The sequence below is a fragment of the Lissotriton helveticus genome, chromosome 4_1, assembly GCF_964261635.1.
Source record: "Lissotriton helveticus chromosome 4_1, aLisHel1.1, whole genome shotgun sequence".
NCBI classification, from domain to species: domain Eukaryota; kingdom Metazoa; phylum Chordata; class Amphibia; order Caudata; family Salamandridae; genus Lissotriton; species Lissotriton helveticus.
Window position 1 is genome coordinate 493,344,817 of NC_136063.1, and position 16,750 is coordinate 493,361,566.

General features: G+C 42.4%; 1 long non-coding RNA gene across 1 annotated transcript in view; it reads right to left on the minus strand.

The window, feature by feature from the left end:
- Positions 1 to 16,750, minus strand: part of LOC144827204 (uncharacterized) — a 335,989-nt gene that overhangs the window by 72,012 nt on the left and 247,227 nt on the right. Inside the window, exon 2 of the long non-coding RNA XR_013610076.1 lies at positions 7,194 to 7,290. This is a non-coding gene — a long non-coding RNA (uncharacterized LOC144827204). The remainder of the gene's footprint in view (positions 1 to 7,193; positions 7,291 to 16,750) is intronic.

A 16,750-nucleotide genomic window follows, 5' to 3' on the forward strand; every position in this document is an offset into this window, starting at 1 on the left:
GCATGTGTATTCAATGAACTTATTTTATTATTATGGCTTCACAGCTCTTTAATTAAGATATTTTTTTATTTTATAAGCACGGCTACACACTTCATAATAATCTATTTTTTTTAAATATTGTGAACAACAGGTGTCATTTCTATTTGCACATTGTGACCAGAGCAGATTCCCTAATGCTGCTACATCACACAAGAATTGTCTACACATATGCTCACTTTCTCAACCCACTTCTGGTACATATTTGCTCAAATCAAACTCTTCACTCAGTGGGACTGTGTCTGCGCGGACAGTGAATGCGGTCAATCAGTGCTGCAATTCAATGTGGTCAATCTGTGCTACAATTGTTTTTACAATCTACTTCCGGTGTATTTCAGCGTGTGACAAGTTAACCCCTTCCATGCTGCCACGATTCTCCTCCTGTGCTGGACATTCCAAGCGCGGGTGTGGTCATGACGGCCCCGGGCCCTAGCCGTCCTCAGCACATGAGCACTGTAGTGCATGACGGCTGGGGGGCGTCATCAGCATGGAAGGGGTTAAAGAAACACCTTGATATTCAGCACAGTAAAAGTGCGTTTTATTTTTTTAATAGCGTTATTGTTTCTATCAACGCCAAATATTTTGCTTCATTTACAATTTTAACCTGATAAACGATGATTTTTTTGCCTCGAATGTGTGGAATATGTCGCTTGTTCCTGCACTGTATAGGATTTTTAGAATAGTAGGTCTAGAGTAGTAAGGTCTATGGCACTTTGTATGTAACACAAAGCGACATTTCTGATTTGACATGTTCCACAAGTAAATGTATTACTACTACGTTTAAACATGTCACTAAATGCAGTTGAACAACTCTTGACAAAGATTTACACCTAGCAGTAAAAGTGCATGTCCACACCCCCTTACATAAAACTCAAAATAGTGCTGTAAATGTACGTGGGTGTTCTGTTGAAAACTTTAAAAAAAATGTAGCTCCACATAGAAGATGCAGCGATCTATACCGAGGCAAAGTAGAAGTACTATTAGGCCTGACAGCCTTGAGATGGTCTTCCCCATACCTTTCGCCTTACTCCTGCTGCTGTTGCTGAATTTGTTTTGTTGGCTTTGGTACTCTGCATACTTTATAGCTGCTAATCAGTGCTAAAGTCCTTGAGCTCTCGCCTTTAAACACAGTAAAATTGGCTCACACCCAACTGGCACAATTAATTTACTTGTGAGTCCCTAGAAAAAGGGTATTACATGTACTGAGGGCCTGTAAAAAAATGCTATTAGTGGCCCTGCAGCACTCATTGCGTCTCCCACTTAAGTAATCCTGGTAAACATGTCTCAGGCCTGCCATTGCAGTCTGTGTGTGCATTAATAAACTGCCATTTTGAGCCTCCCTTTTTAATTCATACAAGTCATCCCTAATGTAAGCCCTAAACAGCCGACCAGGATCTTCAGGCTCTCGCAGTTCCTTAGAACTGTCGCTGCATGATGCATCCTCAGTGCAGGACCTTGCATTGCAACCCAGCAGCTCCTCAGAACCGCCACCACATGCCTCATCCTCAACGTAGGACCTCACATCGCAGCCTGACAGCTCCACCGAACCTTCACTGAATGACACATTCTCAACACAGGACCTCATATTGCTATCCAGCAGCCCCTCCGAACTGCATCTGCAGAACCCATCCTCAAGGTGGGACCACTTATCAAAGCCCCAAATCACCACTCGTTGATGCATCTCCAATGTTGGTACTCGCAACGCACTGCAGCTAGGATTTAAGGTCCTTGTTTCAGCTGGTCTAACTTGGTCCCTGCAGCCCGTCGGTCTGAAATTATGGACCGTGTCCAGGTCCAGCGCAGCTAGATAATAACAGTGGGCCCTTTGTGCTATGTTATTTGGATTTGTAGAGCATGTCTTACCAGCCTATATGGTATCTAGGAGCTGGAGCTGGTGTGTAGTGGGTAGGTGGGTCCATGGAGGGGAGTGAAGTAGAGGTCAATGGGAAGTTAGTTGAAGAACCAGTTCTTCAGCTTATTGTGAAATTCAAGAAGCAAGGAGGAGGCCTAAATGTGTGGAGGGAGGGAATTTCATGTTTTGGGTGTGATGTGGGAGAAGGCTAGGCCTCCAGTTATGCTTTTGCAGGTACCAGGGGTGCATGCGAGGGAGAGTTATGCTGAGCACAGGTGTTTTTTGGGTGGTGGAAGTGCAGGCAGCTGTAGAGATGTGCAGTGCCTTTTATGCTTGTGTGAGGAGTTTGAACTGGCAGCATTGGTGTATTGATAGCCAGGAAAGCTTTTTGAGGTGAAGGGTGAAGCGGGTGCTATGAGGAAGGTCGAGAATGAGTCTAGAAGGGGCGTTCTGTTTGTCGCAAGACGGTGGTGGAAGTGTTTGGAGATTCTAGCATGAGGTGTGCTGCCGTAGTCTAGTCTACTTGTGATGAGAGCTTGAAAGATGGTGCATCTGGTGCGTCTGGGAATCATTTGGAAAATTATTTTTCTGAGGATGTAGAGTATGTGCAAGCAGTAGGAGCTGATTTCATTTACTTGGGCTGCCGTATTGAGTTTGTCATCTAGGATAATTCCTCTTTTTTTGCCAGCTTGGTAAGAGTTGGTGTGAGGCCAAACTCTGACTGCCACCAGGTGGAGTAAAAGGGGAGCTTCTGTTGCCGAAGAGTAGCACTTCCATTCTTGTTGCAGTTTAGTTGGTTTTCATCCACACTGCGACACTGACCATGCATGAGTTGAAGTTGGTGCTGGTTGTGGTTGATTTGCCGTACATTGATACAATGAGTTGGGTGTCATCGGTGCAGGAGATGATGGAGGTGCCCTGTGCTGTGAAGATGTTGGTGAGTGGTGTAATTTAAATGTTGAACAGATTTTTGCCTGTGTGAGGAGCACTACAGAACTCAGCAAATCAGGTTCTTGGGACCTGATGTATATGATGGGAGTCTCACTCTCTGTGTTCTTCCTGTTGGTAAGGAACAAATTAATTTGAGGGCTGGTCTTTAAAGGTCTTTTTTTGTGTGGTCTTTTCATGACGCTGGAGTGTGACATCGGGTCAAACACAGATGAGTCGTCAAGGAGAATGAGGGCAGCAACTCCAATCTTTCTCCACTGTGGCAGCAATAAGTGCTGTCTCCATGCTCTGGGTGCTTCAAAATCTGGGTAAGGTGTGGTTAAATAGGTTATGGAGTTCCAGGTGTTTGGTGAGTTGATTTGTTGATTGTCTTCTCTATCACTTTGGCTCGGTACAGTAGTATGGAGATGGGATGGAAGTTGCTCAGTTGCTAGGGTAAGCCAAACTTTTCTTGAGGAGGACCATGGCTGCTTCATGTTTCCTGTCTTCTGGGAAGTTGGTGGTTTCGATTGAGATCGTTGTTAATGGTGTGGGTGAGGATATTGCTGATCAGAGATCCTCCAGCTTGTAGATATAGTACAAAATGGGGTTTCAGGTTGGCTAGGGTATGCATCCAAGCTAGGCAGAACTCATCACTCTACTCATGGTAAGGGATTTACACACCCAAGATAACCACTGCTTACCCCTTGGTAGCTTAGCCAGAGCAGTCAGGCTTATCCCAGAAGCAACATGTAAAGCGCTTGCGCAACACACTCACACCAGTGGCACAAAAAATGCACCATAATAGAGACTCTATACAATAATATATAAAAATAAGTTTCTCTATTGCATATAAACCATAGACCAAAAGCACATAAATCACTGATCAATTTGCCAACAAGGCAATTGTCAAAACATCTCAGTTAGTGCAATAGGAAAAGGACTCATAGGTTGAAAATGTCCTGAAAAACACCATTACTGTACATGTAACTGCAACTTCTGAAATATTACTTGTTATCCTGACAGTACAAGGAAAGTGACATATATTAAAACATCAGGGCATAAAATGCAGCATGTTATGGCTAGAGCAAACATATGAATCACCAAACACAGGTGCCACTAAATAACGACATAAACACCAAGAAAGCAGCACCCTGTGCTCTTATGAGTGAAACAACCGTAGTGGTCGTACAAGTGTGGGTCCCAGAGCACCTGCTCTCCTATTAAGGACAATACAGTAATTCAGGCCAGTGGCAATGCCGAACGAGACCCACGTTGAGCACTCCTATGCGTCCAGCTTGTTGAGGCCAAAAATGATGCCCCAGGTATGGGTAACATTAGGGGGCACGCACACCTCCCATGTCAGTGGGAAATCCTCGCTAGGTCCTCCGCCTGTGGAATAATCCTAAAGCATCTGTTAACACACCAGGGCAGCTGCCTCTGCAAACCAAGAGCCTACCGTGAAGGAAGCACGGATTGACTGTCAGTCTCCTCCGGGAGACAGCACCCCTAATAATGGCAGACAAGTGGGGCTAGGGCCTGGTTTGGGGAGGGCTAGTTTTTAGGGGTGGGAATCGGTTTTAAGGCTCAGGGCAGGGGGGATCGGGGTAGTTTTTGGAAGGGTGCAGGATTTTAGGACTCAGGGTGGGGTGCGAGGGTCAGGGTATTTTGAAGGACTGGTTTCAGGTGTGGGGTAGTTTTTAGGAGCGGGTCTGTTTTAGGGTTCAGGGCAAGGGGGGTCAAGGCAGTCTTTTTAAAAGAGGGCAGGATTTTGGGACTCAGGAAGGCGAGGAGGTCGGGGTAGTTTTAATGGCTAGGTTGGGGCAGTTTTTAGGAGTGGGGGTTGGTTTTAGGGCTCTGGGTGTGGAAGTCAGGGTCGTTTTTTTAAAGGGGAACAGGATTTTAGGGTTCAGGGTGGAGAAAGGGATAGGGTTAGTTTTAAGGGAAGTGCCGGGGTACGTTTTAAGGTTCAGGGGGCTGAGGTCTGAGTAGTTTTTTGGTAGGGGGCAGGGTTTTGGGCATCAGGGAGGGGGAGGGCAAAGGGTAGTTTTAAGGGCAGGGCGGGGTAGGTTGTAGGTCTCAGGTCGGAGGGCGAGGTAGGCGGAAAGGATTTTAGGGCAGGGGTAAGGGAGGCAGGGTAGTGGTGATTTTTACCACACACATTCCTTTATCAAGCGTTTAGAATGAAATTGTGTGGTAAAGATATGTGTGGTAAAGGAATGCTTGGTTAAGATGCATTTATGGTTAGGACCACATTGGAGAAACATGCATTGTTCAGCCATGTGTTTCTCTGTCATACAATCATATGTGATGAGCTGGGAGAGTCCCATTTTGTTCAAGGTGTCGAAGAGGTATTTAGAATAGCAAATGTCTGGTTCTACACTCCGTATTTTGTCGTTTTGGTGTCAAATTAATTTAATAAATGTTACTCTATTTTTCTAGTTTGTGTGGGATTTGCCTTGCATTGTATTTTCACTTTATTCTGTTTATACGCTGTATATAACTTTAATTAAACACAGGTTAGTTTGGTGCTTGCTTGTGTTTCAGCCTGATAACAATTGTGGTTGCTGCTTGAGTAGGGTTTCACCCACCTCACCTAGCAACCCAACTGAAACGAATAAGGAAAATGGCATCATCTTATGAAAATAACACAAACAACAAAAATTACTAGTAGGAGCATAGAAACAGAGCCCACGCCCTGCCCTCTTTTCCTCATGCTAGGATACAGTGGGATGTTTCTGCTCCTCTATGTAGCATGACCAACATCTGGGAAAATTATTATTTGGCATTCTCACTCATCCACCTCAGGACATGCTATGTAGCAAGCTAATCATTGTGCTGGGTCATGATATTGGTCCTACTTTGCTCCAAATGCACCTGCAATTCCAGTATAATAGGGATACAAAATATTCAGTTGAATACCTTGTTATGCCCTACTATATTGTTCTTTGGATATGTTTCAAGGTAACCATTCAGATTCAACCCTTCTACTTTTAAAAGGATCCCCCATGGAATTGCATCAGAGCTGAATTCAAGTGGCTGTCTAGCCATACAGCTGGACAGTGCTTTATTATGAGTTACAACCCGGAAATGCAGATGCTTAATATCCTGCACTTCCCACTTTAATTTCAATTGTCAGATGTGCTGCTACCATGAGTTGCATTCTCACTTGTTTATGATTATCTCCAGCTTGCCAGTGTGTTGATTTTACCTATTCAGTTTTGCATCCTTTCTTGAATGTACCCCTATCCGGTGGTGCATCTGAGCATCGCTTCTCGTAACAATACTCTAGAGGGATCCCTAACTTGAAAAGTATTCCCATTTTAGCTCAGCTTCTTGAAAACACTATTTCTTTCTGTCTTCGGTTATGTTCCTGAGACCTGCCAAAATCAGAAACACAGGTGTACAAAAATAAAAATACACAACAAAAAGACAGTTTCTCAGCTGGGATTCAGTGAAGGTACTCACTAAACATTTGTTGATCAAAGGGGAAGAGCAGTCTCAAACCATGCTCCCCAATGTCCCAAAGTCTTTAATAATAAACAATCTTTATACTGTCTGTGCCACAAGATGTCCTATATAACCACATCTCTATAACGTGTATCTTCACCCTCTTCCTAACATGAAATTCAAGAAGTGCAGTTTAATAACCTCTTTTTGAGCATTGACAGGTTTCCATTGCATATCTGTAGGGGAGACAAAAAGAAGCTATTGAGGAGAACAGAGACCAGCTGCATTATACAATGTGGCACATAACACCCTGGGTGTTTGAATAAGGAAGAAGAGTCATCTGTACACATTGGCTAAACTATCCATGCATGCTTTGTTTCCCTCTACTCTTATGGAATGCCTGTAGAGATGTATACCTTATCATGCACCAAGTCATCTTTTACACTTGGTTGATCTTCTATTGCCTAGCCTTTTACCAATGTATGTATTGCACTAGTGTCCAATGTGCTCCTATATTAGTGATCATTATTATTACATTTGATTGGTGTTTTAACCACCGGGGCTTTGTTGATGTAAATGCATGACCTCTGGACTCATCTGAAGCCTAAACTTATCAACTGATGTACTTGAAATCGTGAATAATTTTGAACTATAATGATTAGTTTAAACCCTTGTTTGATCTTGATCCACACATTATTAGGCTGAGCCATTTCAGGATGAATACAATATATAAAATGTTTCTTTACAATGTCGTTTGATATAAGGAGTTGTAATTAGGTGCACCTATATCCGGGTTTGCCTCCTTTTGTACTGATTATATTTTGACTGTTTTTACTGTTGTTTTTAAAAAGTGACTTTACAGAGTTTGTCACACAGAGTTATGATGGTACAATGAATAATGCATAATGTTTTTCCTTGATTGATTTACTTGTTTGAATTGCTGAGCTTACTGAAGACTGTCATTTCGTGGGTCATGGAACATGTCAGGAATCAGTATCAGATGCAGGGTTCACCTGGGGTCCAGCCTACAGGAAAACATTAGCAGTTAGTTGGGATATCTTTTTCCAAGGGTCCTAACATGTTACAGCAGTGGCACAGACATACAGGCACCTGGAAGCTCTAGAGAAAATGCACAACTACATATAGAAAATTATACAAAAGACTTTAAAGAAATTCTTAATTTTTATATTCTGTCCCATGATATTTTGACATCATGATTTATTTGAATGCATATTCGTGGGTAACAATATTTTTCAAACAATAGCTTGGCGGAATATTTCTGTGTGAAAAACGTAAAAGACATTCACTGAAAAAGCACGTTTAAACTGAAGTTATTGTTAGGATTGGTTACAAGACCTTAAAATATGTTAAAAAAAATCCCTGACATTCACTTTAAAACACATAGTGTATTTGTTGTATTTGTTGTATTTACGAATTAAAACTGAGAACCACAGCAATTACCACTGAAATTGGAGAATTATTTTTAGCTTCGCAAATCATATTTTGTGTGACAGCCATGCAAACTATTACTCACACCAAATGCAATGCTGCTTATTTGTCTTCGCATTAACAGAAAACACTATTGTTTTTCCAATGTCTCACGCCTCATTGCCATTTATTAAAATACATTTGTTGGATGATGGCTTAACACCAGTGCTTAATTTGAGCAGGTGTCCACTGGCACTCATTTGTGTGGACCAGCACTTATTTTTCATTATCTGATATTGACTGAGAGCAAGAGAAGGAAAGAAACACAAAAGGAAAAGTAGGAGCGAGAGAAATAGTGGATTAAAGTGGCCTAACGTGGATTCAAGGCTACATCACTGATCAGCCTTGGTTTTCGGTATGTAATATTCACTAGCACCACCACAGGCTTCTGAGAAGGGCTTTGGAAACCGGCACTTGTTCTTTTACAAATTAAGCACTGCACTCTGCACAAGACTATCAAAACACATTTCCTTTGAAGCTTTGCTTTCCATTCAGCCAGCGAAGCTTTGAATTTTAGAAAATGCTGGAACAAAAGTCACCACAAGCAAAACAAATTATAACCTATTTGCCAAAAGAAAACACAACGTGTTTGCCATGCGCCGGAAGCATTGTGCGGACTGCCACTGAGTCAACAAGTTAAGCTTCGGATCATATGCAGGGCACACAAAGCTGTCTACTCAGAAAGCATTTCAGAATTGACTTATTATTAATCCAGCCACAGCCAACTAGGTCATCAGCATAATGCTTAAAAACCCTTTCTGTAATGAGTATGATAAATCACGTGCTATGTTCTTCCTGCAGGATTGATTATATTCAACATTCACTGGGTATTTATTAAATCGTCAAATGTTGATATTGAATGACTTTTTGCAAAAACAAAATAACATCAGTGAAGCAGTCTGTACTGTAGACTCCGAATTTCCAAGATATATAGAAAAATCTATTACTTTTGAGAATCCCTGCTCAGTCCCGATCCCCTGCATCTTTGCCCGTGTTATGGTCCAAAGTGTATAGTTAAACATTCAGAAGTGTTTCTATGAGTGCAATTTCTCTTTTTCCCTCGTTGGCCAAATATCTCACTTGCACCAGTGAAATCACTGAACCCCTCCTTCCCCCATCTCTACCCGGTTAGGTTGTGTTCCCTTTCCATTCCTAACATGGGTGCTTATTTGCTTCTGCGTTTGACAGGAGTAAATCTCTAACCAATTCCAAGGTGGCAACAGTCTTTAGAAAAAAGTTTGTGGAATCACACAAATAAGTTTTTTTCTGGGTGTTTCCAAACAATCGGGGATTCCCCCCCTGGAGCGCCCACTCTCCCCGCCCCCCCCCCCCTTTGGAGGTTTATTCAGAACAATATATTGATTAAATCATTTTACAAGCGTAAACCACATTTAATTTGTAACACATTTGGCTTTGCTCATTGCTCTTGAAAAAGAAAGCTATCTGCGCATGGACGTTGATCGTACATAGTAGTGGCTCCCACTAATGTCTAAAGTGTTGCACCAGGCCTGGAATAGTGAGGCGCCCAGCGCACAAGTATTCAAAAGTTTTTCAAAACGATTGCTACGTGTGGCTGATTTGATCGATGTTACCTATTACATGCTACTCCTCACAACAACTTCCTAATAATTTACAACTACTTTTTTTTTTTTAAGTTCAAAAAGATTTTATTAGGCAGAGAAGTAGGCATAAAAAGAAATAAAAAGAGAGGAGAAGAGGGGAAAAAAAGGGTTGACAATAAGGGGGAAAAAAAAAGGATATAAATACATTCGCAATACAGTAAATATAATGATATAAAATAGTCATGAATAAGAAAAAAGCGCAAGTAAATCTAGGCATAAAAGTGATTATCGGATTGACAAAATGCAAAAAGGAGAGAATGAGTACATATGGAAATATAACAATAAGGGAATGATAAGGCAATCAAGGGGGTTTGAGAACTTCTTGTTGGGCAGGTAAAGGACAATGGGAGGTAGCAGAACATCTGTCCAGGTAGAGAACAACAGGAAGCCATAGAGCCGTTCTCTTCGTAGCTAGCTGGGGGGGGGAAACAAAGGTAGTGTCTAGTCTGTGATTATGACAAACATTATTCCACCATGCTTGGAAGGAAAGGTTAGATGAGGATTTCCAATGAGTGGTAATCTGTTGAAACGCAACAGCCAGCAATAGATCCACAATACGTATATCAAACTGAAATATGTCCCAGCAAGGTGAAAGGCTGCCTAGAAAAATATGAGCACGGGAGAAAGGAATGTGTGTTTGAAATATTGCATTGATTTGAGCACACACCTTAAGCCAAAAAGCGTGAACAGAGGGACATAGGAAGAGCATGTGGAACAGGGTAGCGGATGGAACGGAGCATGACCAACATATATCTTGGGTGGAAGGGAACCTCTTATGAAGGGCAGAGGGGGTAAGGAGTAATCTATTGTAAATAAAGAACATGGATTGCGTGAGAGACGCCGCTCTGGATGATTTGCGTATCTTGAGCCACAACTTGTCCCAGGTGAGCAAAGGCCAAACCATGTCAAAGTCGTGTTCCCACTGTAATTCCACCGTGGATTTGGGTTTAGGGGTGTTTGTCACGTGTAGGTGTTTATAAATGGCCGAAGCTTTAGGAGTTGTGCGAAGTAAAGAGTGTAGGCGCGAAGCAGGAGTAGGGGGAATGGAGGATGTCTGCGTCTGTGTAAGTGATGTGTACACAGTCATTACCGCCGTTTTGAGCCGAGAGTAATTAGGAGCGAAAGAAGCAGGTAAGGCGTAAATTGCTCTAAGGTCTGGGAAAGTGAGAAATGTAGAATGGGAGAACAATTGCAAAACCCATATAAGACCCTTCTGCCTCCAGGATTTCCAGTAGAAGGGTTTAGAGCGAATGAGGAGGTGAGTGTTGTGCCATAAAGGGGAGGAGAGAAAATCCGCAATAGAGCTAGGAGGGGTGGGGGAGGAAGCCAAAAGGAGTTTGGTTGTAAATCTGTGAATGGGTGTGGAAACAGAGGAGGGTTTACGAGAAAAAGCGAGATATTCTGCAAAGGAGAAAGGGGAAAGGAAGAGGCGTTCCAACTTGACCCACAAGGGGCATGGGTCGTCAGGATCCTGTAGCCAGAACGATGCTTGCCGGATTAGGAAGGCTTTTTGATATGAGGGGAAATCTGGAAAGTTGACCCCGCCCTCAGAAGTAGGGCGAATCAGTCGTGCGATGGACATTCGTGGTTTTTTATTGTGCCAAAGGAAGGCTGACAGAACGGAGTTAATCTTTTTAAATAACTTTGCAGCGATAGGTACAGGAATATTGGATATGGTGTAAAGGATAATTGGGGTGAGCATCATTTTAATCGTGTCGAGGCGACCCCACCAGGAGAGGTAGAGAGGATGCCATCGAGCAGTGAGATCGGAGATTTTCTGAATGCATTTATTTAAGCATAAGGAAATCGTATCGGGTATGGAGGGGGTGATGTGTAAGCCGAGATATTTGATGTGAGAGGAATTCCAGACAAAATTTGAGGTAGCGTAGTCTGCTTTGAAAGTAAATTTGGTCAATGGCAATATCTCACACTTATCATGGTTAAGCTTGTATCCTGAGATTAGGGAATAATCCTGCACTTCTTCTAAGAAAGCAGGAATAGAGGAATCAGGATCAGAAATGAACAGTAAAATGTCATCTGCGTATGCAGCAAGTTTGACGTGGGAATCAGTGGAATGAAAGCCATGTATATTGGGATTTTGGCATAACTTGGAGAGAAACGGTTCCAGGGCCAAATTGAAAAGGAAGGGAGAAAGGGGGCAACCCTGACGTATTCCTCTACCTAAGTCAAAGAAGGGAGAGACCTTGCCATTAGCACAAACTGCAGCATGCGGGCGAGAGTATAAAAGGGAAACTAAGGAAATGAAATTAGGGCCAAATCCAAACCATGTGAGAGCATGAAAGAGGTAAGACCATTCCACCCTATCGAACGCTTTTTCTGCGTCCAAGGCAATCGCAGCGAGTGAGGATTGCATACTTGAAGATTTTGTGAGAATGTTAAAAAGTAACCTGGTGTTATCTGTGATAGAGCGGCCCTTAACAAAGCCGGACTGTTCCTCACCCAAAAGATCAGGGAGGAGGGAGTCTAACCGAGCAGCTAAAGACTTGGCAAAGATCTTGTAATCTATATTCACCAGCGAGATTGGCCGGTAGTTCTTGCAGTGTTGGGTATCTTTACCCTCCTTGGGAATCAGGCAAATGTGTGCTTCTGAGAAGGTGCCAGAGGATCCTCCGTAGGCAGAAAAGGAGTTAATAAGTAGATAGAGCTTGGGGAGGAGAAGTTTGGAAAAATGGAGATAGAACTCGACGGTGAAGCCATCAGGTCCGGGAGCCTTATTTAATTTGAGGTGTTTGAGCGCAGCACGCAGCTCTTCGAGAGTGATGTCAGACTCTAGAGCGGAGAGATCAAGGGGGAAGTGAGAGGGTTTGTGAATGGTAGAGAAGTAGTAAGTGAGTGATTGGGGAGTGGGTTGGGATTCCGAGGAGTATAGGGTCTTATAGAAGAGGGAAAATTCTGAAAGAATGGCGGTGTCAGTATGTTGTAGAGTGGAGTTAGTGTCATAGATAGCAGCAATATTCAATTTATTGTGTTTGACTTTTAAATAATTAGCAAGGATTTTACCCGCCTTGTTCTTACCCCCATAAAATTTAGCACTGGACTTCAATAAGTACAATGAGTGGGGTCTAGAAGGAGAGCATTATTGAAACGCCATCTCTTAGGACCATCAGATGGGGGAAGTACGTCAATAGTGATGAAGACAGGGGCATGATCTGAAAATAAAATTGGGCCAATTTCAGCAACAGCGAGAGTTTGGGTGAGATTATGGGAGAGGAAAATGTCATCAATCCGGGATTGAGAATGATGGGAGGGGGAATAAAAGGTGAATTCTCGCACAGTGGGATTACAAATCCGCCAAGCATCAACAAGTTTGTGCTGAGAAATTGCTTGGCAAAAAAGCTTGTGAGGTTTATTGGGGATGTAGTGAGTCGTGGAGTTCCTATCTACAAAAGGGTCTAGGGGATGGTTGCAGTCCCCTGCAAGGATGAAATTGTCATCAATAAATCGTGTGATGTGACGAGAGAACTCAGACCAAAAAAGAGGTTCGCCAACAGTTGGGGCATAGACATTGAGAAAAGAGACTGGAGCACCTCTAAGTAGCAATTTAACATATGCCCATCTACCGTTGGTATCTGACTCTTGGGAGGTGGCAGAAAGGGGAAGGGATTTTCTGCAGAGAATAGCAACACCATTTCGTTTCCCATCTCCAGGCGAGAAGAAAACCTCACCCACCCAACCTTTTTTAAGTTTAAGGGATTCGGAGTCAGATAGGTGAGTTTCCTGCAGGAAGGCTACATCAACATTCAACTTGGCAAGATGCGATAAGATTCTCTGACGTTTGATGGGGGAATTAATGCAACTATTTTTCAATACATGAAAAAACAAATAATCATTGTGAAGTCCAGCAGTTTGTAAATGGTCCAAACCTTTACTTTTTCTTCAGTGCATGAATAAATATTCAAAGTTCATCTTGAAACTCACTACATTTACTTCAGCCTAGAATCCTGAGTAGGACTTTTTCTTCAGATCTCATATGAAGAGCCTCATAGTCGCTATTGCCTTATGGAAGACAGCTTTGTTTTCACCACCTTCGAAAAGTGATCATGCCTTTTGGTGCAATGGCGTGTAGAAATCACAGCCCTAGCATGAGTGTTTATGCACGTGTATACACAAGTGAGAGAGTAAACAATCATTTGCAATGCAATAGGTCTCGCATTTGCGAGACTTTGAGCCATTGGCATTGTTAAATGACAATGCCTTTTATGTATGTGTTGGTTTTTAAAACATAAATAAGATGCACAGGGCCGGACTGGCTACCGGGCAGTTGTGTGTGCTGCCGTGCTGGAGGCTAATTTCATTGATGGGGACCTGCGTGTGAAAAACGAAATTCGTTTTGCTTTTTTTATTTAAAATCGCACGCAGGTCTCCATCAACGAAATAATCCCCCACCACAGAGAAATTAGCCCCTAGCTGGGCAGCACACACAACTGCCTGGTAGCCAGTCCGGCCCTAAAGATGCATTGTCATTTACAATGCAAATAGCTTAAACTCTCACAAATGTGAGACCTATTAAATTTCAAATGCTTTTTTTTGCCATCTGGGCCTGCATCGTGGGTGGACTCTGGTGCACTAAGACAATGAAAGGTGCATCCGTTTATGCATCGACTGGAAATATGTGTCCAGAGTGCAGAGCAAGGGGTAGTCGGATTAAAATGCTTGCACCTCCGCTTTGAATGAGGCAGTTAACTTTGTTAATATTGTTAATACTCGTTTTAAGACTAAAGTAAACAATTTTAGAAAACATTACGTTATTACTTTGAAAGCATAGTCTATATATCAAGAGTATTTATCTTTGAGCACACTTCACACTGAACCACATTCTGTGTGTGATGCCCAGATTTGTAATAACAAAAAAGTGTTCCTTTCTGTGTTATTCCATAATAATGTTATTGATCACAATAATATGAAATGAACCAAAGGAAATCTAATTATAAAAATATGTAGCAACACGGAGAATCATTACCTTAATTTATTATTTTATATAAAGTCACAAGATTGAATATTGGTATGATTCTAGACACTTCATTTAGTGCAATTAAAAACATATGCATGTACATAATAATACAGAGATAAAAAATTCAACATGAAAATATCTCATTTCAGTGAAGTAATTTTTTCAAAATTGCATTCATTACAATACCCTTCATAGACTAGTGCATTACATATAAAAAAAATATTACATTACAATTCATATAAATCAATACAGAGACAAAAATAAAAGAAACTTGATTCTTGTGTCGACGCGTTTCGGTGTGTCTTTTTCCTTTGGAAAACACCTTCCTCAGGACTGAACATTTAAAAACATTGTATCTTCATAAAAATAAATCCTCTTCAATTAAATTGCTAGGGGTTCAGGTGGTTAATCTTGTAATGGTATTTCAAGCTTCCATCCCAAAATTGACAGGTCTATTCAGTTATAGAGGGTCTTTATCTTAATGCCCGCTTTAGATTGCTGCAGTCTTCATATTTAGCCTTTATCCCTTCAATTTGACAGATGTTGATGTTATTTATTCCCTTTAATGGGGGTACTGTCCTTCACAAAAATCCCTTTATTGGAAAATTTCAACTGTGGTCTTGGGTTCTAGTAATTTACCCTTACCGATCCTACAGCCGCCACTCTGTACACTTTAGGGCGAGACTCAGACCTCTGTCGACGTGCAGCATCTGCCGGTTCGGGGTTTCTGGGCACAGATTTGTAACCTCGTACCCAGCAGGGGGATTCATTTTGTACCTTTTAGTTTTCCTAGTGAGCTGCTACTCTGGACCTGGAGAACTGCTCAGTAATGCGCTCCAATACCTTCCGCTCGAGTTTGCGCTTGTGGTTGCAGGAGAGTGTGTCCAAAGAGACATTTGCAGCCAAATAGATTCTTCCTTTTTTGGATCCATTTCACAGAGGAACAAATTGAGAAAAGAAGGTAGGAGCTCTTTGTTGAAGTCATACTTCTTAGCAAGTGAGCGGTGGAGCAAACCTAAAGCATATTCATTAACATAGATGTTCGTTCAGAAAATAAACATGCCAGAATTTACATCACGCACCTTTGATCTCCCGAAAGGCATCGTTGAGTTGCCCCCTTCTGTCTCCCATGACCCTGAAGAGCTCTGTTACTGCTAAACCCATTAAAAAAATAGTGCTTAAAGACTTAAGAAGACGTACTGTGTAACAACCAAAGTTTAAGGGCCAGTCCCCATGGGAGGTTACAAATGAAGGCAAGGAGGTACTAAGGAGGGACTAACAAACCGAATAACGAATCAGAAACCAGAATTTACGAATGACAATGACACAAGCCAATTACAAATAGGGGTAGAGAGTGGGCAGGGCTTCAAGTACATACTCCAATACCATATGGCTCACAGAGCTCAGGCACTGCCCAGGCTCGACCTAAAAATGAATGTTTATGTGACAAACAGGAGGTATCAAAGAGAGGTATGCAAAAGAGACAGTAGGGTGTAAGAAAGGGTATGGTGTGTGAAGGAGGATCCATGAGAGATCGTGCGAAGGCCATTTAAGGAGGAGCGTCTGAGAGAAAGGAAACACTGTGAGGGTTGTGTGTGTGTGTGTGTGAATGAGAGAGAGAGGGAGAAAGGGCACTTTTTCCATGACAGATAACTGTCAGAATGTGTGAGCTTCTCCACAAAAGAGAATTGACTTATGAGTTAATGAGACTAGTGTGTGGGATCTCGTCCTTCCGGATACGGAAGCACGAGAGACGGATCGATACACATGCCTCCAGCTTCGCTCAGGACCCGTGAACACGGACTCACTCGCCCGTTGTTTTTCATCTTACCGATGGGGTCCAGGTTTCATTTGCCATATTGCACTTTACTAGCCTGAAGTACTTTTACCCATTTCCTGACCATGTTGGAAGTATCACCGGTTTAGCGATCACACACTGGCGTCATACTCAAGAGTCAGCCCTGAAGAGTCACGGGTGACGGCCCAGGTGACAAAACACGTGTCGGCTGGTAATCATATCTTGACACACTACAAGACTTGTATATAAACTATCCACCAAAGCTACCACTGGTGTCGACCTCTGTGCCATTTATTTTCATTGATTATTACTGTGTGTACACCGACATTTTGAGCGATCATAATACGTGTGCCCAGGACCTTTGCCCAAAGGTTGGATAATGGTTGGATACCCAAGTATTCCAGTGCAGGTGTAAATTCTTATAAGCATGAATTTCCTGAATTCAGCATCGAAAATGGGGTGATCAGGAGAAAGGATTTGTTGGTGGTGCCAGTAAGGATGCAAAGTAAGATTTTGGCTTCAACACACAAAGGACATGTTGAGATGAGGGCTATGAAGAGGAGGTTCAGATAACTGTTCTGGTGGCCAGGTATGGATCAGAGAGT